At 42.3% G+C, this 24800-nt stretch overlaps 1 protein-coding gene and 2 long non-coding RNA genes across 10 annotated transcripts in view; 1 reads left to right on the forward strand and 2 right to left on the reverse strand.

Moving 5' to 3' along the window:
* Positions 1-24800, reverse strand: part of LOC109410067 (growth hormone secretagogue receptor type 1) — a 484121-nt gene that overhangs the window by 89164 nt on the left and 370157 nt on the right. The window lies entirely within an intron of this gene.
* LOC115259714 (uncharacterized) lies at positions 13516-23983 on the reverse strand. Its single transcript, XR_009996428.1, has 5 exons — positions 22764-23983; positions 22639-22703; positions 22103-22574; positions 14013-14077; positions 13516-13948 (listed from the first exon to the last, which is right to left on the reverse strand). It is a non-coding gene; the product is annotated as an uncharacterized LOC115259714 (long non-coding RNA).
* LOC115264785 (uncharacterized) lies at positions 13946-22109 on the forward strand. Its single transcript, XR_009996427.1, has 3 exons — positions 13946-15337; positions 15867-15974; positions 21332-22109. It is a non-coding gene; the product is annotated as an uncharacterized LOC115264785 (long non-coding RNA).

A 24800-nucleotide genomic window follows, 5' to 3' on the forward strand; every position in this document is an offset into this window, starting at 1 on the left:
TGCAAATCAACAAGAAAAAAAATGTGAACAACAGATCACGTTCACAAAAGATGATTGCAACCATTCAAACTTCACAATTTGCTCAAATTATGATAGAAATAAAACATTTTTCTTAACTTTTCGGCCTCCATATCAGACTAGGGACTTTTTTTTTACTTATTCGTTTATTTAATTTGGAAGGCTCGGGCGCCACATGGGCATGACTGAGCCGAAATCTTTTGCTTTTACATTGGTTTTACATTTTACAATTTATTACTGTTACATAGTATTATGTTAGTTTTGGGAAGCCGAAGTACTCGCGGCTGTTTCGAGGTTAAGGATTGAAAAAAAAAATATATAATAAAATTGGGAAGGAGGCCCACATCCCTTGGTCGTGAACTAAATTATTTGCTAACTTATACTAAAAAACATTGATGGGACAAATTGTCCATATCTGTAACGGAACCAAGAAGAAAGAAACAAACTACATCAACACGTTTCAAAAACTGGTAAATCAGATTCATGTATTCCAAATCAAGTCCTGGCAACACTTCTCTAACGGGTTTCTGTTGTTTTCCTCGGACCCGGAGAATTTCATGCAGCTCAGATCTGACCTCACGATACTCATCGCATCCCCACACGACATGTTCGATATCCTGGTAAGCCACGCCACAGACACAGAGATTGCTTTCTGAGAGCCCAATACGGAAGGTATGTGCATTCAACAAATAGTGGTTGGACATCAGCCGACACATTACACGAATGAAATCGCGGCCTAAATCCAACCCTTTGAACCATGGCTTCTTCGACACCTGTGGAATGATGGAGTGCAACCATCTACCCATCTCTCCATCTCTCCATTTGTGTTGCCAGCTGATCAAGGTCTCCTGACGGGCCAATGCAAAAAATTCGTCGAAGGCGATTTGACGCTCGTAAATATCGCCTCCGCTAGCGCCCACCTTAGCCAGAGAGTCCGCTTTCTCATTGCCCGGAATTGAGCAATGTGAAGGGACCCAAGCTATGGTGATGATGTATGAGCGTTTGGACAAAGCACTCAAGACTTGGCGTATTCCATTCAGGAAGTACGCTGAGTGCTTCATCGGTTTCATTGACCGAACAGCCTCCAGAGAGCTAAGACTGTCGGTAAAAATGAAGTAGTGCTCAGGTGGAAGAGTGCGAATGTACTCTAAGGTGTAGTATATAGCCGCTAGCTCAGCAATGTATACCGAACATGGCTTTTGAAGCATGTAGGTGGCGCTATGAAATTCGTTGTAGACACCGAAACCACTCGAATCATCGGTTTTCGAACCGTCTGTGAAGAACTGTCTGTCCCCGTTAACATGCCCGAACTTACTTGCAAAGATCTGTGGAATACCTACGGAACGAAAAGATTCCGGAATACCGGTGATCTCCTCCTTCATAGAGAGATCAAAATCCACAGAGGAGCTGTCGAAGTCTGAGAAGTTGTCACGATTGGTGTTAACCGGAGATGGGCTTACCTCCAGCGTCATGTACCAGTAGTACACACTCATAAAACGAGTTTGAGGGTTCTGTTCGAGCAGCTTTTCGAAATTTTCTATGACCAATGGATTCACAACCTCGCATCGGATGAGGAACCGGAACGATAACTCCGCAAAGCGGTCTGTCAGAGGCTGTACACCAGCGAGTACCTCTAAACTCATAGTGTGAGTTGAGTTCATGCAACCTAACGCGATCCGAAGACAACGGTACTGAACCCGTTGAAGCTTCAGCAAGTGTGTTTTCGCCGCGGATTGAAAACAGAAGCTACCGTATTCTAAAACCGACAGAATGGTTGTTTGGTACAGCCTGATCAGATCTTCCGGATGTGCTCCCCACCATGTTCCGGTAATAGTTCGCATAAAGTTGATTCGCTTTTGGCATTTCTGTATCAGATACACAATGTGCTTCCCCCAGGTGCATTTGGAGTCGAACCAGATGCCGAGATATTGAGAAGACATGCTATGAGTGATTGTCTTACCCATCAGATGGAGCGGAAACTTTGCCGGTTTGTGTTTTTTAGAAAAGACAACCATCTCAGTTTTCTCCGGAGAGAACTCGATACCCAGCTTGAGAGCCCAAGTAGACAAATTGTCCAAAGTATCCTGTAGTGGTCCTTGCAGATCGACTGCTATTGATCCCGTTATAGAAACAACTCAGTCATCCGCAAGCTGTCTTAACGTGCAATTTTCCATGAGACAATCATCTATGTCTCTAACATAAAAATTGTAAAGAAGGGGGCTAAGACATGAACCCTGGGGGAGACCCATGTAGCTAATTCGTGAAACTGCCAAGTCGCCATGAGCAAAACTCATCTGCTTCTCAAACAGCAAATTATACAAAAAGTTGTTCAAAATTGGTGAAAGGCCACCTTCGTGTAGTTTGTCGGAAAGAACATCGACACAAACTGAATCAAAAGCTCCCTTAATATCCAAAAACACTGAGCCCATTTGCTGTTTTTGAGCAAAGGCAAGCTGAATTTCTGAAGAAAGTAACGCAAGACAGTCGTTCGTTCCTTTGCCTCTGCGGAAACCAAATTGTGTATCAGACAACATGCCATTCGATTCAACCCATTTGTCCAGTCGAAAGAGAATCATCTTCTCCAACAACTTCCGTAGACAAGACAACATCGCGATTGGACGGTACGAATTATGATCCGACGCGGGTTTCCCGGGTTTTTGAATAGCTATCACTCTCACTTGCCTCCAATCATCCGGAATGATGTTGTTATCCAGGAACTGATTGAACAAGTTCAACAAGCGCCTCTTAGCGACGTCGGGGAGGTTTTTAAGCAAGTTGAACTTAATGCGATCCATTCCTGGAGCGGAATTGTTACATGAAAGAAGAGCAAGTGAGAATTCAACCATCGAAAACGGCCTATCCATGTCGTCCCTATCCTCGGAAACATCACGAATTATTCGCTCCACGGGTACGGAATCTGGACAAACTTTTTTTGCGAACTTGAGAATCCACCGAGGAGAGCTTTCTCGATCCTCGTTTACCGACGACGCGTTACGCATTCTTCTCCCGACGTTCCAAAGAGTTCTCATTGATGTCTCGCGCGATAAACCCACGACGAACCGACGCCAGTAACCGCTTTTCTTCGCCTTGATCAAGTTCTTAAACTTGCCTTCAAGGGCAGTGTACCGCTTGAAGTTTTCGACCGAACCGTGTTTCCGAAACTCTTTGAACGCAGCGGACTTCTCGCGATAGATTTCTGTACACTCGCTATCCCACCACGGATTGGGGGGTTTCCTGCGAACCGACGGACCTGGAACTGGCCGACATTGTGCCTGAAGCGCGCTACTGATGATCAGTTCTGATAGAAACTGATACTCTTCCCGCGGTGGAAGAATTTCTACCGATTGCTCACCGTCGATAATTGCTTCCGCGTACTTTCCCCAGTCAATGTGTTTCGTGAGGTCGTAGGAAATGTCGATAGATGGAGTGACGTGAACCATTGGAAATAGAAACAACGATCGGGAGGTGATCACTACCATGGGGATCCTGGATAACCTTCCATGTACACTCCAGCGATAGTGAGCTCGAACAAATTGAGAGGTCTAATCGGCTGTCTCTAGGACGGCCATCTTTAGCTGGAGGTGCCACTCGCGTAACTTCTCCGGTGTTCAAAATTGTCATGTTGAAGTCGTCGCAGAGGTCATATATCAAAGTTGAACGGCTGCATCGTACAGTTCCCCCCAGCCTGTACCATGGGAGTTGAAATCCCCCATGAGCAGCCGTGGCTCAGGCATAACCGAGCAGATGTGGGCGAGATCCCTGCGAGATATCGCAGTTCTCGGTGGAAGATATATGGAGGCAACACTGAGGGTTTTACCTCGGATAGTCACCTCACATGCGACGGCTTCGATGCCTGTCATCGGTTGAAAATCGACTCTGTAAAATGAGTGCTGCTTTTTGATCCCTAAAAGCACCCCTCCGTACGAGTCGGACCGATCAAGACGGATAATGTTGAAATCGGAAAAAGGTAAGGTTACATCGGGTGTCAGCCATGTTTCGGATAGCGCAAAAACATCGCATTGTAAATTGTTAACTAAAAACTTGAAAGCGTCTAATTTTGGTACGATACTACGACAGTTCCAGTGTAGCACAGAAATCATATCTTCGACCTCGGTGATTGAATTAGCCATCGAAAGATACGAATGTCGCAAGAAGAGGCATTTTAGAAGCCAGCTGCTTCAAAAGAGGGGACACACAAGGAAGAAGTGCTTTGACAATGCTCTTCACTGAGTCAGAAGCATTAAAGAAGTTAAGGATGATGTCTACGATGCCAGAAAGCGTGAACATCGGAGCACCAAGGGGTTGTTCCTGGTTCTCCGAATGCTGTCCCTCTGGCTGAGAAGTCGAAAAAATTGGGACATCTGGGATTTTTGATGTTCCCGGGAGCGAAGGAAAGTCTCGTTCATCTTGGATTTTGAATCCAGGAGGTGAACGTTTGGCGCCTTTCTTAACACTCTTAGAATTTGTCACGGTGGGTTGGGGGTCACTGCTAGGCAGATTCCGAGGTTTTTTGGTGGGTCTCTGGAGCCTCACCCGTTTCCTCGTTTCACCCTTAAAAACAAAGGGAACCCCGTCCCCGACCTCAGAGTCAGAGCCCTGATCATCGAGAGACAAAGACGAGTAGATGTTGCATGATTCAACGACCGGAGCAGCTTGTCTCAGCATTTCGGCGTAGCTTCGCCTTGAACGCTGCTGCAACGATCGTTTTTGATGTTGTTTTCGCTGTATGTACTTCGGGCAAACATTGAGATCGTGTGGACGGTCGCTACCACAATAAACACACTTGGGCGGCGTTTTACACGCACCGTCTACATGTCTCTCCCCGCATGTTGCACAGCGAGGTTTATTGCTGCAGTACTGGGCGGTGTGGCCCAGCTGCTTGCAATTGATGCAATTCATTACCTTCGGTACATACAGCCTCACAGGTAGCCGAAGTTTGCCAATCACCAGCAGATCTGGTAATGCAGATCCGGAGAAGGTCACACAAAATTCTTCAGATGGGGTGTAAACCTTCTTCTCGCCCTCCTGGGATACCGAATGCAGTTGCCGGCAATCCAATATCTGGACAGGAGGTAGAGAAGGGTTATGGAAACGACCACATCCTTGCATGATCGTTTCGCAGGTCAAAGATGCGTCGGCGACCTTCCCCGAAATCTCTATCGACGCGCTCGGAAGGTAAACGAAGTACTCAAGTGTAAACAACTCGCAGGCCACAATCTCATTAGCGTGTTTTCGGTCGCCTACTGTCACCCGAAGCTTAGCTGTACCGACCATGTCAATGGAGACAACGGAAGAATACCGCTTAGTCAGATCCTTGCTGATTTGAACGGTGTTCAAACGTTTGCCTTTGGGTCGGAAGAAAACAACATATGGCCCGCCAAAGTCGGGAGGGTAGGCCTTGAGGCGGGGGGACGTGGAAACAGATTTGCTGTTGGTGTCCATTGGAGAAGCAGCAGGGTGAAGGGAGACAAAGGGGTTAGCATTTATATCGCCTTGTTGGCTCGAGCAATCCGATGCCAATAACAAAGCTTCGCTGATGTGGTACGACGTACCCCCGCCATCATTGTCATCGCCCATTGTGGCAGCTAACTACCACCACGGGGCACTCAAAAATCTTAAACTAACACTTATCACGGGGACGAAATAATCAAAAAACAAGGGACAAAATTATCTGTACAGGGAAAGTGAGGAAAAAAAAACTGCTTATATACCAAATTAAATCTAATCAAAGAGACAGTGGAGAGGAGGGAACAACGAGGGGTAACTTTGAATACTTAGCTTTGTGCTCTAAAACAGAGGCTCGACGACGACAGGTCCAAGCGATGGGATCGCCCGCACTGGGAGGAGGCGCGCGGTTGAACGCTCTCTGCTCTTCTCTCGGTGGGCTGCTGCTGTCGACGACGATGAGCTTGGGTACTCACTGGAAGAACCCGATCACGGCCGCGGGGGGTATGCGGGGGGTGCTGCACTGTTGTGCTCGATAAAATATCAATGCGCCACGTGATATAATGAAAACGTGAACTTTACTCAAACCAAACGAACTTTTGCGGCAAAATTTGTGGCCTAGCCAACCGCACGCGTCCCACTAGGGATTATCACTTAATAACTTGATCACTCGGAAACACTAGCACGAAAAAAGCCACCGAACTGAAAAGTATCGGGAGACAAACCGGACGAACGAAAAGATGCGACTGTCTCGCACGAACGCTCGCCAAAGAGTGGTAGTGTTTTGTTATAGTGCTTAAATTCAACGGCTAACAATATTGTTATCATATATTTAAAGAACGGAGTTTTAGCAGAAAAATCTGCATAAATAAAATAATGCATGTTGTTTTTTAAATTTCCTGTATCTTTTGAGATGTTGCCATCTCAAATTGTACAAACAAAGCAAAAAATTATTTAAGCCCCGGATAATCGCGCCAAATAATTGAATCACGGATTATCGAGCTCCCGGATAATCAAGTTCGACCTGTATCTCAGATCCTGTATGAGATAGGCAAATCGAATGTGTGACGAAATTATAATACATTGTTTCACATTATGACACAAAAACGTGTTCTGGCAAATAATATTACAACAGCTCTGGAGGGAATCCTAGATTTCCCAGAAAAAATAGAAGACAATTCGAAAATACTCCAGAAAGCCCTTGAAGGAATGCTGGGACGAAGCACTGGACAAATTAGCAAAAAAAATTTGATAGAAGAACACCTGAAGGTTAACCGGAAGGTTTCAGGATTCAGGAAAAAAATGAAAGAATCAAAACTCTGGAGAATCCTTAGAACAATAATGAAAAATCTCTGACAAACCTTTTTTTTGGAATCCTCAAAAGAACCCCCGGAGAATGTTTTGGATGAATCTTTGGAGAACGTTCGGAAATAAATAATCCTTGGAAATATAATTCTGCTTGAATCACAAGAATCCCTTGGAGGCACAAAAGAAGCAATCCTTGGAGGAACCCTAAAAAACATTCCTGGTGGATTCTCAAGAGAGAAATCCTTGAAATAATCCATGGAGGAAACTCAAATATTCTATCCTGAAAAAAATGGATGATTTCCGGGAAGAATTATTAACCCTCGAGCGATCGCGCTGTTGTATTGTGTACAACACGTTGAAAAAATCTCGCTTTTTGTACTCAGCATTAGCGTGGTGCTATCGGTGGTGGCCAACCGCGCGAGTTACGAGAGGTTAAAGAAATTCTGGGAAGAATCCCCTGCAGGAACGAGAGAATTCTAGACAATGCTCCGGAAGTATCCCAAGCTCTCCTAGGAGTAATGAATGAAAGAATTCTGAAAAGAATCCCTGGAGAATTACCCGAGGAATCCTTGAAATAAAAAAAAATCAAGATCATGGATTGAATTTCATCGGAAATTTAATCGAGAGTATCTGGAGAAGATCAGGAAGAATCATGCGCAGAAATCCGTAGAGAAACATTCGAGAGAGAATTCCGAGGAAAATTCCATTCCCCTAACAAATATTGATGCAATTTTGGAAGGAATATACCGAATAATATTAAAAAAAATCTGAATTGAAACCATGGATGAAAACCTTTACGAATAATGGGGAAAATAATGAAAATATCACGATTGCCTGGAAAAATCCTCTCAGTTTAATACTCATGAAACACTAAGCGAAGAGCAGGATTTGTTCAAGCGGGTATGTTACGCAAAAAAAAAAAGAAAAATAACATCCTGAAGAATTTCGGAAGAAATCCATGGAGAAATCACTGAGAAAATCCCTACATAAGTTCTAAGAGAAATCCTTGGAGGAGCCTGTGCAGAATAAGCAATATTTTTTTTTAGAATGCCCGTAAATTACGAGAATATAATGGGTGTGTTCATAAAAGTGTGATGATCCATGCAAATATTGTGGAGATTATTTTAACAAGTGTGACAATTTGTATATTTTCGTGATACAATTAATGGACGTCCCCCTGTCAGACATGTCAGTTAAGCGTACTATATTGACTTTTGAGCTAAAAACTGCTTTAAATTAATGATGAAGTTCAAACATGAAAATAAAAATATTTCCCGATTTCATTACTATCCCTGTTCCATCATCCCAAAATTCACAAGGGACATTACTGTATTGCCGGAAATCTCTGATGAAAATACTTTCAGTTACTTTTTGTTGATAACCTGGAAATTTCAATGGTTTAGGCTTAGGATAAAGGTTTAATTATAATTCAGCCAAAGCACATTCGACCGGATGGCATTTAAAAAAAAGTCATTCAGCCAAACACGTGGACGACGCCTTAAGGTGAAACATCAAATAATACAAACAAGGCTACCACAATGGCCAGCTTGAATCCCTACTGACGTTTTCATGAGCTTCTTCTTCTTCTTTATGGCTCTTCGTTCGCATTGGAACTTGGCCTGCATCTCTTCAACTTAGGGAGTCGAGATAACTTTCCCGACCAGATCGGGAATCGAACCCTCCGTCTTCGGATTAACGATCCTTAGCCTTAACCACTACCCGAGCAGAAGGGCATACCTTACAAATACCGTACAAAGAGTAACCTGTGCTCTATACCACAAGTTGGTATTGCTATATTATTCTACGCAATGATATGAGAACACCACAATAACAAATGGAGGTATTTGAGCAAAGTTAGGTATTGATGTGGTGTTGTTGATTTAGCTGAGAAAATAACTGAATAACAAGATTTGTTATTACATCGTGGAGCTATCAAAAAATGTTAAATTTAATAGCAAGACATGTTATTACTTTGTTATTTCATACCTTCTGGATATCAAAAAGAGCGCTTGAAATTCATGGTATGCATTTACTATTGAAATAACAAGACTTGTTATTTTTCAGATGTTATTTATGCAAAATTATGGTATTCATTTTTGTTATTTTGCCTCTTATGTCCACCTAATGAAGGGCATATCGAAGTATAATGTTATTTAAGATAAATACCTCGATATGTTATTTTGTTGCTATTCTTTTCTGCTCGGGTAGGCTTACTGGAGACCCAATAAGCATTAATCTTGAAAATTCGTAAACATATGCGTCTGATTTGGATTATTTGCCTCTTTTTACAAGTGAGCAAAACCATTATAAACAAATGCAGCGTGGTTCGATACTTCGTTCATTAGATTTGTATGCACAATTAAAATAAGATTTCGTAATATTTCTTCTTAACGGATTTCAGAAAGGTGTTATTATATTGTTGGGGCATTTAATATTTTCTGGAGAATGTTACATTGGGGCGAATGACTTTCGCACGTTTGTTACTTTTGGGAATTTTCTTGGGAATTTGTCATTCGGGCGTTTGGAATTCGGGAGAATGTGACATAGCTAATTGGAGAATAAACAGAATGTTCTTGTCTTTCTGAACAACTTTGCCGAAGACGACACTTTTCTATATACTTTAAATCACGAGATAAGCAAGTCTAAAGCTTTACTTGAAAACTACCGCTACCTAGCGGTGAAATCATCAACAAATTATTGAATCACCAGTATATTCTTGTCATTCTGAACAACCAACGTTGTCGAAGACGACACATGTCTTTCTGCGTTGAACCCCAAGATAGAGAAATGTGAAACTTTACTTGAAAACTAGCGCCATCTAGCGGCGAAATCATCAACTAATTATTGTCCTTCTGAACAACTTGGTCGAAGAACACACATTTTTATCTTCTCTCGGTCCCGAGATATGTAGAAAAACTGAAACTTTACTTGTTAACTAGCAACACCCCCAGTTAATGGACGGTCTTATGCAGGTCGATCAGTGTTGCCGTCTGCGGTCGTAATTCCAAAGTGAATTGCCACACGTGATAGCCCTTGGTCAGTAAACTTTGCGTAACACATGGAGAAGGTAAACTGGGATCTAGTAGATGTATTTCAATGCAAATTGATAAGTGCTCTGATTATTTTACGTACAATTTGATTTACGCCCCCCCACATTTTGTTCAAGTTTTAGTGAGCTGTGTTATTTTATGTTGATTCCAAAATGTTTTAGGAAAAGTGTGATAAAACGAAATAAAAAACTGTGAGGTTGGCGAGTAAACGATGAGAAATAAAAAAAAAATGTATAAAATTCTGACGCTTCCGCACAGCTTTTATTCCGTATTTAGGGTATTGGTTCCCTTATTAAGCATGTGGCTCCCATTTCCATCTTACGAAAAACAAAGGATTGAAGTGCTGTTTATTTTGTTTCTTATTTTTGTATTTTTTGTTAGAAATGGGCACCCATGAAAACACAAAGAACGGAATCAATCGGTTGTTCGCTCTCGAAGCGAAGTCCCTGTATACTTCATTTCATCCCTGCGTCAACGCTGCCACCAACGGCACACGATTCGAGAACATTCCTGCATCATTCGTGGAGAAGAGACGCCAAGAACCTGCCACAACATGTTCGATTCTGGGGATCAACCAATTCGAGCGAGGCTCGCGCTGATTGGTGGATGGTGTGTTTTGGGAGTGCTGGGGTGGGATATATAAGGGATCGCATTTGCTCGAAGAGCAATTCAGTCTTTGTATAACCTTTGAAGAATAAACATCGTTAATTAAGACATTGTAGTGTTTTCTTGGACAGCCGGAACAATCAGCCTTTTACAAGGCTTCCACTGAGAGTTATTCCGAAACCCCGTCGTCGAGCTATCGTCTGCAGCTTTGTTCCTGCGGCCCTCTTCAGTGGGAAGAGCCGGCCATCCTCCGTCCAGTGTCCGTGATCGGACATCGGTGCCTTAACCGCTTGTTTTCGAATATGATGAATATGGGAGCGTGAGATTACTGATGGCACAAATACCCTATATTGCGTATGTATTGTTGTCTTCCCGCATAGAAAAACAACGTTTTTCTCAAGAACTCAAACAACGCAAAACAATTTTGAAACAAAGCTCACAATTGCTGTGAAGAAATAAGCTTATTTACAAGAACAAAACCAAACAAATAACACCACGGACAAATAGCACCCACTCCGAGAGGGTGCCGAAGAAAAAGATCAACTTTCAAGCGGATAAGCTGCCACGCGCCACCGTTGCGATGGAACCCTATGGTTTGGCCCGGTTTTTGATATCACTTTTCGATATCGAGAAAAGGTCCGTTTCCTCGAATCGATTACACTCGATGCCGGCCGAGATTCTTTTTCCTGGTGTTTTTAGTGGAGCGATATCGCAAACACTTATTCAAATGCGATTTTGAAATGGACTTGGCTAGGCTCAATCTATCTTTCATGTTGGGAAGACATACACGTGCCAGAATCTTTCCATGTTGGTGGGTAAGTGCGTAGGGGGAGTTGGTATGATATGCGCCTTTGGAGTATAACTCAAACTCAAATTTGTGAATTATCTTTATAACATATTGAAATTTATCTATTGATTCTAAATAGACATGCTCGACAAACCCTAAAATAAGATTCTACTGCATTTTTGCCTTTCTCGTACACTAAGTGTACTGGAAAGGCTATATGTTCGCTCCAAAAATTACCTTTTGATAGGAGGCCCGGAGGGTCGAGTCACATATACCAATGGACTCAGCACGACGAATTGAGGTGATGTCTGTATGTGTGTATGTATGTGTGTGTGTATGTGTGTGTGTACAATAAAACTCACATCACTTTTTGGCAGTAAACTTCAACCGATTTTAATGACCGACGATTCATTCGACGCGGAATCTGGTCCTATTGTTTCCTATTGAAAATGGTTCGGATCGGTCCAGCCGTTCCGGAATTATGGCCATTTAGGTGTTCCGGACCGGTACCCCAGGAAGGGACCAGATATGAAAACGCAACAAACCCATCCATGCGACACATCAAACTACGACATATTCGATAACTTGATGAACAGTAAGTAGGAAAAGTGTCTCAGACCATATCTGAACCGGTAGTGTCCCGGAACCGGTTCCGGATGTCCCGCTGGAAGTGGCTAAACATAAAAGTGAACTAAACCCATGCATGCGACATATCAAACCGTGGATTTTTCAATAACCTGATGTACGGTAAGAAGGAAAACATTCGGAAGGAACATATCGGAACCGGTAGTATTCCGGAACCGGTTCCAGATGTCCCGCTGGAGGTGGCCAAGTGTAAAAGTCAACCAAACCCATGCATGTGACATATCAAACAGTGGCTTTTTTGAGATCCTGATGAAAGGTAAGCTGGAAAATATTTTCAGAACATATTTGAACCGGTTGTGTTCCGGAACCGGTTCTGGGTGTCCCACCGGAAGTGACCAAATGTAAAATTGAACTAAAACCATGCATGCGACATATCATTACGTGGCTTTTTCGATAACCTGATGAACACTAAGCAGGAAAGCATTCTCATGCCATATCAGAACCAGTAGTGTTCCGGAACCGGTTGATGATGTCCCGCCGGAGGTGGCCAAGTGTAAAAGTTAATCAAACCAATGCATGCGACATATCAAATAGTGGCTTTTTTGATATCCTGATGCAGGAAAATATTCTCAAAACATATCTGAACCGGTAGTGATCAGGAACCAGTTCCGGGTGTTCCGCCGGATATGGTATCTAAATGACTTTTTAGGTAACCTGATGAACGATTAACAAGAAAACAATCATAGACCACACTTTGGAAAACCAATAGTGTGCCGAAACTGGTTCCAGGAAGTGCCCCGCCGGAAGTGGTCAAATGTAGAACGGAACCAAACGCATGCACGCAGCACAATTAGTAACGGCTTCTTCGATAACGCGAAGAACGGTCAGTAAGAAAATAGCCTCAGGACACATTTAAGACTACCGGTAGTGTTCCGGAACCAGTTTCGAGTGTCTCGCCGGAACTGGCGAAATGCACATATGAACCACACCATGTATGCGGTACATCAATTCGCGACTTTCTAGGAATGCTGATTAACAATTTGCATGAAACTAGTCGAAGACCACATCAGGGACAATCGGCAAGTGGTAAAATGTGAACCAAAAGTGACTTGGAAAGTGATAAAATGTGAAATTGAACCAAACCCATGCGTGTGATTGCTGTCAAATTACCTGGGTAAACTTTTATTACGAATAACTAGCTTGTAACGGGACTCGGGACGGCATAAATCTCGGATTTGATACTACCTCCGCTTAAGCGCCAGGCAAGCTATTTCTTGCCGCGAAGGAAGCGAGTTGTCTCACCAAAGAATCCCGACCCGGCTGCGAGACCTCAGGGCAGGTCCTAAATCGCGACCGCTGACCCACGACCGAAACCTTAGCACACGACCTCCAACGAACAGAAACAAACTATCAAAAGAAAAGCTATCAAACTGCAGGGTGGATAGGTTTCCTTTGTAGGTTTTCCTACCCAGAGCCTATTCTACTCGACCCGAACACCGAAATCTGAAATCACCAGTATTCTCTCATCCAATCACTTGAACTTACTAAAATTGCCAAAAGAGTTTATGCATTTGGTACCAAGTTTTACTAAAACTAATCTTTGAAAATGTGTGGTGCTATGTACATAATGATTTTAACTCTAGGGGGTTAGTATATACAATTTTGGGTAGCGCTTACTCGTTCTTTTCTCACTGTACGATCCTCTTTTCCTTTCTCCTTCTCCTTTCTGACAATGCGAATCTTTCCTTTACTCGCACGGAATCCTGCCACCGAAACACGTTCTCTTCAGGGTGTCACCTTTTTGATCGGGTAGCCTGCACGTGTGCGGTTTTATGCTTTCCGCGGCCCTCTCTCGGCGGATAGCGGCAACTGAACCACCATATGTTGCGTCACGTGGTGAACGTCACATCACCCCGTAGCGGTACGTTCGGACTAGTGGTGAATATCCGTCAACGGAGGTAACGGAGGTTGAAGGCTTGGCTAGAATGACCTGTCACTGGCAACATCGATGCTCGATGCTCGCGATGTTGTTATGCTGCACTGGCACAATGCTCATCGGCCCAACATGCTTCGACGAATATCGTCGGTGGCCGTGACTTTGGACGGTTACCACTACGTCCTAGGGGTGGACCTTCACTTGAAGGAAAGTCTTCAAGAGAATAATTTCAGGCATTAATTTTCGATTTTCGTTCACTTGAGCATATTATAGTTACCTGATTACTATTAAACGAGGATTCACAATAGCTTTCTTTCTTCTCGAAAAGCACGTTTTTCTAACCTGATATAAAATTAAACATTTAGCACATTTTCTCTTTTTAATTGGCAATTACAATCTTACTTTTCAGTTTTGGGATTCGCCCTCACTACTTTACACCAGAAATAATCCAATCATCGACTAGCTCTACAAAATTAATAGTTCAACTTTTTCTTCTATGTCGCACTGCCGTGTCTTAACTGTTCGGTGGTTTAGACTTAAGAGACTGGATTGTTCAGAATGTTGGACTTATGCCCTTGACCGACGATACCCGAGCTCGTAAATGTTCGGTGTTTTTCGTGTACTTCCTTTTAGGAACGCAAATCTTTAGTTTTGACCAGGCCTTTACTGTAGAATCGCAACTTATATGGGATCAGAGACATGGAACGCGGGTAAGCCTACACGGAAATAATATCATTTTGGGTTTCATTGCCATCTATATATTTTGTAATAAAAGGTTACATTAAAATACTGTAACCTCGTTACATTTCCCCCTACCGATCGGAAAAAAAATAAATGAAGACACTGAATTTATTTTTTTTTTCAAAAAAATAATTAGTTCTTGTTTGAGGTAGTTAAAATTATTGTTGATTTCTATTTTAACTGAGGAAACATTTGTGTTGCTGCATGTATACTTACTAATAGCTTATCTTTAATTATTGAATTATTTAGTTTGATTTTATTTTTACAGGTTATTTTTATTGCTTATTGACGTTTACTATCTGTACATAACTTTAAAAATCTCTTTACTAATTTTCCGAACCTACTGTGCCGTTCTAATGGGATACCATTGCTGAAAACTTGGCGTGACCGTTCATCACACCTAACCATAATAACGCGAAGCGTCGAGAAACCTCCCAACCATATCTTAAACAAACCAAAATCATTAATGGGACTATCCGGAAACCTCCGAACCAAACTCCAAATCTAAATAAATTGTTGCTGGAACTATCGCAGTTCCAAATGACATCAACCTACGGTATCCCCATTCCAACGGCCTCTACTGTATTCTGACTAATCGACCCGTCGAAATAATCGACGAAACTTTTGACATTTCTTACTGTCAGCTAACTGTGTGGTGAAAATGAAAATGAAAACAAAACCAAAGTGAAATGAAAACTAAGAATTGTTGAACTATTGTGAGTGGCAAAGAAGTTACTGGAACAAAAAAAAACAACTATGGCAGCTAGAAATCTGGAAAAAAATAGCAACTATTGCAGGAATCATGGAGGAGCAACTGTGTCAGCTACGTCTGTTGTTTGTGGTGCAAAATCTATTGAAAAAGTGAGTAACCAAACGGACTAAACTTCCAAAATTCGTTCAACTGTGAAACGGACTGATGTAAACAACCCGCCCACGCACTGAACAGATTAACGCAACGGAGTTCAAAGTGTATAGTGTACTTACTTCCTAATTGTGTAACTGCAGAATGCAGCGACTTAAAATGTTACTATTTACCGTGTTTACCTTCAGTGCCTGGTGGTAAACATCCAGTGTTTTCCTTCGATTGTGTGTATACATAGCTGTATTATTGTGAACTGAAGACTCGTTCGAAGTGTTTTTGTGTTGTGAAACTTTGTCCAAGGATATGTACGGGAAGAATCAAGGTTCGAACGACAGCCTGGTCATTGTCTGGCCCTACAGACTCGCACCGACTTCCAGCGTACTCTCCCTTCTCTGTTCACCTCGGTGAGCTCCGGGCTTGGGTGGTTAAGCTGGCTGATCGTTCTAGGGCAACCGATTATTCCCATGCATATTCCTTTACATAGCTCTATCAAATCCTCTAGAACTAAACGCTATTCTTCCGTTTTAGGTTGCAAGCAGTCCTAGAGGGGATCCATCGAGCCGCGAAGAGGAGATCGCTTGTAAGGACAACGTTATTGAAGCCAATCCCTCTCGCCGAACTCGGAGTTGCCAAACCGTAAGTTTGTGTTTTCTTGGTCTAAACCGTTGTAACTGTGCTCCTATTTGCAACAGACATAGCTTTGAAGAAAATGATCGAATTGATTACTTTTTCTGAAGATGCGTAGCATGGTAGACGCCTAATCTATTTCCTTGGAGATCTACCAAGTCGTAACATGCTGTACCTATCTTTCCTACCACTTTTGCCATCGAAAATGGATCAGCCAGTTTCGCAGAGAATTGCTTGCTTTTATTTGATTGATGGAAGTTCTTTTTCAAGACACTCTCCCCTATTTCGAACGACGGGAGTGTCTTGTTCGATCGCAAGTTATAATGTTTAGCATATCGATCATATGCTTTCTTTAAATTTGCTTTAACGGTCTCAAAGATCGCGCGCAAATTCTCGGTCATTAGCGAAGGTTCATATATGACATCAGTTCCTGCCTCCCTTATATGCTTATATTCAGCTCCTGAGCTTATATAGTTACGCCCATAGTTAATAAAGTAGGGGGTAAATAGCGTTGATTCATGGACAGCTGTCCTAATCGCTAACGCTACCTTATGTATATCTCTGTCCCAATCTTTATGATCGTCCTTTAAATATGAACGAATTGCCGCTCCTATTACCCGGTTAACCCTTTCTGTTGGGTTGTTTTCAGGGTGATAGTTTGCATTTCTCCAAAGCGTAACGTGATACTTATTTAGGAACTTTTCAAATTCTTTTGATTTGAACTGTACCCCATTATCAGAAATTACTATTTCTGGTACGCCGAACAGGAGGAATACCATGTTCTCTAGAAATGCAATCAAGGGCGTTGTTTTAGCATCCCTGAGCGGTTGTATCATAACAAACTTTGAGAATAAGTCCGTAACTACTAAAAGGACAGAGTTTCCCGCCTTGGACCTTGGAAACGGTCCGACAAAGTCAACGGATATCGTTTGCCATGGCATCGAGGCCAGTTTTTGTTTACCCATTAATGGTTTTGGGTTGGCATTAGGATATTTGGTTGTTTTACATGTTTCACAACCCTGGCAGTATTTTCGGACATCGTTCTCCATTGATGGCCAATAGAACTGTTCTTGAAGTTTTTTGTACGTCTTATTTCGCCCAAAGTGCATTGCATCGTGGGTGTCTTGGACTATTTTGAATCTCTGGTGCACGGGCGGCACAAATTTCCACTGAAATCTAGGGTCAATCAATTTAGATGGAACCAGCTTATAAATTTTGTCCTGATTTACCCGGAAATCTTTGTATTTTGCTTTGTTTGACAAAATGTTTTGCTTTAATATTTCATATTCGGGGTCTGTTACAGTAACATTGTCCACTGCTCTGGATAGCGCATCCGCGGTGACATTCAAAGCGCCCTTTCGGTATACCAGTTCGAAGTCGTACTGCTGCAATTTTAATGCCCATCTAATCAGTTTAGCTGATCCACCCTCGGCACTAATTTGGCGAAGCCAGATCAAACTTTGAGCATCTGTCACTACGGTAAATCTGGACCCTTCAACGTAGTGCCTGAACTTTTGAATGGCCAATATCACCCCCAGGCACTCTTTCTCAGTCGGAGCATATTTCCGCTGAGTTGCAGAGAGTTTTTTTGAGAAAAAAAGCTATGGGTCTCCTAAGTCCTTCTTGGATTTGAATCAGAACCGCTCCAACTGCTACGTTTGACGCGTCTGACTCAATTATAAAGGGACGATTGAAATCAGGGTTTGCTAGTACGTTCGGAGATACTAGTTCCGATTTTATTTTCAAAAAAGCTTCATCTGCGTCCTTAGTCCAGACAATCTTTCCTTTTGATTTTCTCAAAAGATCTGTAATAGGGGCTGTTAGGTCACTAAAGTGATCGATAAATTGTTTATAAAAGCTAACCATGCCACGAATCTCCTTACGTCCCTAGGAGTTCTGGGGACGGGGTACTCTAATATAGGTTGCACTTTCGAGCTGTCTATTGCTAGTCCAAGCTCGGATAACGTGTACCCTAAGTAGCTAATCTTCTTCTGGCAGAACTTGGATTTTTCTAGACTTATAGTGAGGTTTGCTCTGCGCAGCCTTTCTGCTACTATGCGCAAAAGGCGAAAATGTTCTTTTATATCATTAGAAGTGATAATAATATCATCTAGATATACATAGACGTATGGCTCCAAATCGAACCCGAGCACTTTGTTCATCAGTTTTGTCTGTGTAATTGGGGCGCCTTTGAGCCCGAAAGGCATAACTTTGAAACGAAACAGTTGCTTCCCCGCTCTGAAAGAGGTATAGTCTCTGCTAGATTCCTCCAACGGGATTTGCCAATAGGCCTTTGAGAGATCGATTACGGTGAAATATTTCGACTTCTCAATTCGACCCAGGATTCCAAGCATATCCGGAAAGGGGTATGCTTCATTTTTAGTGATTTCGTTAATTCTGCGGCAATCTAAGCAAATTCGCCATTCCCCTGACGATTTCTTAACTGGCAACAGTGGGTTACACCATTCTGCAGTCGACTCCTCTATAATGTCTAGCTCCAACATTCTTGCTACTTCCCTATCAACCTCCTTTTGAAAATGAGGCGAGCATCGATACTGAGGGGGCTTTTTAGGTTGAGCCCCATCAATCAACTCGATTTTGTGGGAGCATAGATGGGTTCTTCCCAATTGACCATCATTGGTATTTTTGAATAATTCAATTATTTGACTTAGCTCATCCCTTTCATGTTTTGTTAGCGTATGCTCTGTTCGAATATCAGCTATATTTTTGTTTTCCTCTTTCTCCACAAACGGAAGATCTAATGAACTATCCTCAATCGATTCCTCTTCTATCATTGATGGTCCGTTCGGCTCTACCGTAAATACAATTAGTTCCTCAGGTTCTGCAAAAAATGTTTCAATCATGTTCACCCCCTGGTCGGTTATACTTCCAATAGGTCGTATTCCGGTTTCATTTACCACTGCTGGGGCAATTCCAAAAGCATTCCAGAAATCTATTCCTAGAATAAGGGTTTTTGAAATTTCTGGAATCAAGAGCGTTGGAATGACCTTAGTGCTTCTCTGGAATGTAAAGGGGATCTGAATAACACCTTCACAATTAAGGGGTGTCTCATCTGCGGTCTTAACAATCAAATTTATTGGTTGAATTTTGAGCCGGTGTTTTTCTACGATTTGTTTAGAACTAAGGATGCTCACACTGGCTCCTGAGTCCAGTAGTGCCGTTATCGGAGTGCCTAGAACTTCGACCTTAATGTAGGGACATCGATTGGGTTTTGTACTTATTTGGAATGCTGTGGCGTATTTTGAATACGACAGCCCCAAATCTTGAGTCTCTATTCTTGAAGACACCTCATCTGGGGAGTTTTTTAAAACTTCAGAAGGATCACTCCCTACGATCGATCTGGACTCTCGTTTTCCTGGGTTTGAGCTGGGAAACGATGACTATTTGGACAATTTGCAGTTACAAAATTCATTTGTCCGCATAGGTGGCAAAAAATTTGCTTTTGCTTGTCGCAGTTCCGCCAAAAATGGCCATACTGTCGACAATTCCAACATAAAATGTTGACCTGATCGTCTTTTGGAACTTTCGGAATAGCGCCTGTAGACTCTCTTGGCCTTTCTTCTACTTTCCTTCGCCGTATGGCTTGACCTATCGCGTTCAGTTCTTCCTCCTCTTGTTCGTCATATTGACCGTCTATTCCCTGTTCTGTGTCTTCAAGGCTATTGATTTGATGAGGCCTGCTCTTTGGAAAGCTATTGTAGCTTCGGTACATCGATTTGTCCAACTGATGGCAAATGGTGACCAGTTCGTCAATTCTTTCAATCCTATAAAGCGTCAGAAAAGGTTTATAACTGTCCTTCATGTTCTCAGTTACGATATCTAATTTTCGCTCTTCAGGCATTGGCTTGGTCAGTTGCTGAGCAAGTTTTTCAATGGCCGAAACAAATGCAACGAAGGTTTCATGCGGTAGTTGCCTTCGGTCCAAAATTTGACGCTCAATGACTTTATCTATATTCGGTTGCTCGAATCGCAACCTAAGTTTGTGCTTGAAGCTAGCCCAAGTACCAAATTTATTACAGAAGGTGAAGTACCATTCCTCCGCTTCTGACCCTTCCTTAAAAAAGAAATTGGCCTGACTCAACAGCTCGGCCTCTGTAACTCGGTTATTTAAGGCCAGTGTTTCCACTCTATTCAAAAATTGAGTGACTGTAGGTCCTCGGGCATCACCGCTGAAGTTAATACGCCATTTACTAATAGGAACCTGCCAACGATTGCGTGAATCGAAACTCGGTCTGTTGTGCTGCACTGGTTCAAAATCACCGGCAATCGAAACATGTGATGCTACTGAATTTGGATGGTAGTCATTCCGTACTAGCCCTCTATGTGGCCGTACTGGTGCATTGGGTGGCGGTGGTGGAGTAGACATTGGATGTGGCGGTGGTGTAGCAGGGGGTGGTGGAGGAAAATTTGGAGTTGATGACCTCTGGTTATTTACCATTGGTGTCAGTTTTTCCATCAATGCAGCCATTTGCTCCGATAGAGCCTGCTGTATATATTGATTAATCTCTTGTTTCAAAGTATCTATCTGATTTTTGGGGAGGATTTTTGAGGTATCCTGTTCCTTTCTACAAGGTAACAAAGGTTCTTGAGTCCGAACTCTTTGTTGCGTTGACGTTTCACGAAATTCTTCAAAAAGCAAATCTAAGTGTTCTTCAAACCCTTCACTCTCCCCCAAATCATTGCCTCCAACCGCTTCATCGAGCAAATTGTTTCCTAATTGCAAATCTCCTATGAACGGAGTATCTGACGCTGGGTTTTGGGTTTGTACAGTATATAACATCCCTTGTCCCATTCCAGACAGACCTGACACATTGACGTTGTCATTTGGTTCACTTGTTTGTAGAACGCTCCGTTCAGCTATATTCGAAAAATGTAATTGGACATTTTGTGGGGGCTGACTGCATCTGTGATCAATTAAGCTCCCGTAACGATCAAGTAAGTCCTCAATTTCATTCACCAGTTCCTCTTTCATACGAACTTGCTCTCTTGTCATCGCATTTGCTCGAATGGTTCTCAATCTATAGTGCCTAAGTCGAGAAATGAGTTTTTGTTCGGGGTAAAACTGGATGACATGCTTAATGTCCTGAACCTTTGCTTTGACCGTGTCATATTCTTGGGCGATGGATTTCTTCACCCTGAAAATTTTCTGCTTACGTATCTCTTCCAACTGAGCATGTCTCAGCTTCTGGCGTTTTTCCTGAACTGATTCATTAATTGGCAAGCATCTCAGTTTCAATTCGTAATCAATTTCATCTTCTAACAAATCATTTGGATTAATATAATAATCCAATTTTTCAAAATTTTGGCCCTCCATTTTATTGATTAATATTTCTTTTCACTTTCAGATCACACTCGCTGAGTCAAAACGGTTTAAGAAGAATATATATGAAGTAATTATGTACAATCTAAAACGTAATTATGTGAAAAAAAAAATTATGAAAAAAATAGAAATATAAGTTCAAAAATTCAGTATAATGCAGCAAAACAAAACTAAACCTAATTCTTACCGTAATCCGAAAAAAAACAATCAAAATTATATCCAAATCCAACTAAACCTCAATCATCAAATAATTCAATTCTTACTCAAACTTACTATCTACTGTACAAGCTTATTTCAAAAACCGTTGGTTGGGCGCCAAATGTAACGGGACTCGGGACGGCATAAATCTCGGATTTGATACTACCTCCGCTTAAGCGCCAGGCAAGCTATTTCTTGCCGCGAAGGAAGCGAGTTGTCTCACCAAAGAATCCCGACCCGGCTGCGAGACCTCAGGGCAGGTCCTAAATCGCGACCGCTGACCCACGACCGAAACCTTAGCACACGACCTCCAACGAACAGAAACAAACTATCAAAAGAAAAGCTATCAAACTGCAGGGTGGATAGGTTTCCTTTGTAGGTTTTCCTACCCAGAGCCTATTCTACTCGACCCGAACACCGAAATCTGAAATCACCAGTATTCTCTCATCCAATCACTTGAACTTACTAAAATTGCCAAAAGAGTTTATGCATTTGGTACCAAGTTTTACTAAAACTAATCTTTGAAAATGTGTGGTGCTATGTACATAATGATCTTAACTCTAGGGGGTTAGTATATACAATTTTGGGTAGCGCTTACTTGTTCTTTTCTCACTGTACGATCCTCTTTTCCTTTCTCCTTCTCCTTTCTGACAATGCGAATCTTTCCTTTACTCGCACGGAATCCTGCCACCGAAACACGTTCTCTTCAGGGTGTCACCTTTTTGATCGGGTAGCCTGCACGTGTGCGGTTTTATGCTTTCCGCGGCCCTCTCTCGGCGGATAGCGGCAACTGAACCACCATATGTTGCGTCACGTGGTGAACGTCACATCACCCCGTAGCGGTACGTTCGGACTAGTGGTGAATATCCGTCAACGGAGGTAACGGAGGTTGAAGGCTTGGCTAGAATGACCTGTCACTGGCAACATCGATGCTCGATGCTCGCGATGTTGTTATGCTGCACTGGCACAATGCTCATCGGCCCAACATGCTTCGACGAATATCGTCGGTGGCCGTGACTTTGGACGGTTACCACTACGTCCTAGGGGTGGACCTTCACTTGAAGGAAAGTCTTCAAGAGAATAATTTCAGGCATTAATTTTCGATTTTCGTTCACTTGAGCATATTATAGTTACCTGATTACTATTAAACGAGGATTCACAATAGCTTTCTTTCTTCTCGAAAAGCACGTTTTTCTAACCTGATATAAAATTAAACATTTAGCACATTTTCTCTTTTTAATTGGCAATTACAATCTTACTTTTCAGTTTTGGGATTCGCCCTCACTACTTTACACCAGAAATAATCCAATCATCGACTAGCTCTACAAAATTAATAGTTCAACTTTTTCTTCTATGTCGCACTGCCGTGTCTTAACTGTTCGGTGGTTTAGACTTAAGAGACTGGATTGTTCAGAATGTTGGACTTATGCCCTTGACCGACGATACCCGAGCTCGTAAATGTTCGGTGTTTTTCGTGTACTTCCTTTTAGGAACGCAAATCTTTAGTTTTGACCAGGCCTTTACTGTAGAATCGCAACTTATATGGGATCAGAGACATGGAACGCGGGTAAGCCTACACGGAAATAATATCATTTTGGGTTTCATTGCCATCTATATATTTTGTAATAAAAGGTTACATTAAAATACTGTAACCTCGTTACAAGCTCTAAATTAGTTTTTTTTAGATTGTACGATTTGTTTCTGAACACAAATCCTGCAGATATTGAGGTGATACGAATTGATAGCTTGTTCATTTCACGTTTGTTGGCTTCCAAAGTTCACTGCAGTTGATCACCAAACGGATCAGGTGTCAGATACCACCAAATTTTAACTTCCGGAAGTAGCAGCTGCACGAGGAGCCGCTGCGGGTATGAGTAACAGCACAATATCGGATCATTTGTATTTACAGTGTATTACACTGTGACATTTGATCATTTTTAAATTCGACAAATGCCGAAAGAGCTAAGTACGAATTAAAAAGTGTCGTAGTAAAGAGTGATGAATACGAGGGGTTTGACAGTGCATCAAATAGCAGCTTTTTTGATAACAGGTAGTAGGTTACCTACTAAAGGTGAACGTTAGCAATGAAATAGTCTCAGACAATATTTGGGAGACCCGGTAGTGCTCCGGAACCTGTTCCGGTGAATCTATGACAAAAAGTCGAAAGACATAAGGTCGAAGGACAAATGGTGCAAGGACAAAAAGTCGAATGGACAATAGTTTTAGTAGATCAAGTTACCAGTTGGTGTGTCTCACTTATAAGGCTTCGACTATTAATTGGTCCTTCGACCTTCTGTCCTAAAGCCGTTCCGGTACCGCATCGAAAGTAACCAAATGTACCATCCAACACATCACATTACGGCATTTTTATTAACCCAAGAAACGGTTAACTAGAAAATAGGCTCATACCACATGAGAGACTACCAGTAGGGTTGCACAACCAGCGTTTGGTGCTTCGGAAAACGGAAAGATTGTGAGAACATATCGACAAGAAAGGCACTATCACCACTAGGTGGATTAATTAAGGTTTTTTGAGTTTTTTTCGCTTAATTTGATTTGGAACACATTCTGAATATGCTAATTACTAAATAGATTACATTATTTGAGTGCAATTCAATTTTAGCAATCATTCTCTTGAGGACGCATTTTACACAGACTCTTCCTTTAAACGACTGATGCGTCATTTCATTATCGAACTTGCCAAGGACGACCCCACCACGTGCAAGCCTCGGTCCGTCAATGAAGTGTGGGCGTAGCGTGGATTTTTTTTATAGACGATTAAACAAATGAAAACCAATATCATATGATGCCATGAGGCAGCGCAATTTTACGTTCGGTTGCGCCAGGACCGGTCGCTTCCTAGAAGTGTATTCAAATTTAGTAGCTACAATTAACGGAAGTCGTTTGGATGTGGACGGCAAAGTCAACCTTTAACTTTTCCCTAACGTAGAACATCAAAAAGTATGCCAATCGAAATTCTTTAAAATGAATTTGCTGGACTTCCATATAATACTAGTGAGTCACTCCAACTAAACGTGCACAGCCCAACATAATAAACGTGCACAGCCTTCATTTTACGCGCAGCTCGAACGCGAGTACGACCGCTGCCCAAGCCACGACGTCAAGATCACCATAGGAGATTTTAACGCTCAGGTAGGCCAGGAGGAGGAATTCAGACCGACGCTTGGAAAGTTCAGCGCCCACCAGCAGATGAACGAAAACGGCCTACGACTCATTGATTTAGCCGCCTCCAAAAATATGGCCATACGTAGCACCTTTTTCCAACACAGCCTCCC

This window comes from Aedes albopictus, chromosome 1, assembly GCF_035046485.1.
Source record: "Aedes albopictus strain Foshan chromosome 1, AalbF5, whole genome shotgun sequence".
NCBI classification, from domain to species: domain Eukaryota; kingdom Metazoa; phylum Arthropoda; class Insecta; order Diptera; family Culicidae; genus Aedes; species Aedes albopictus.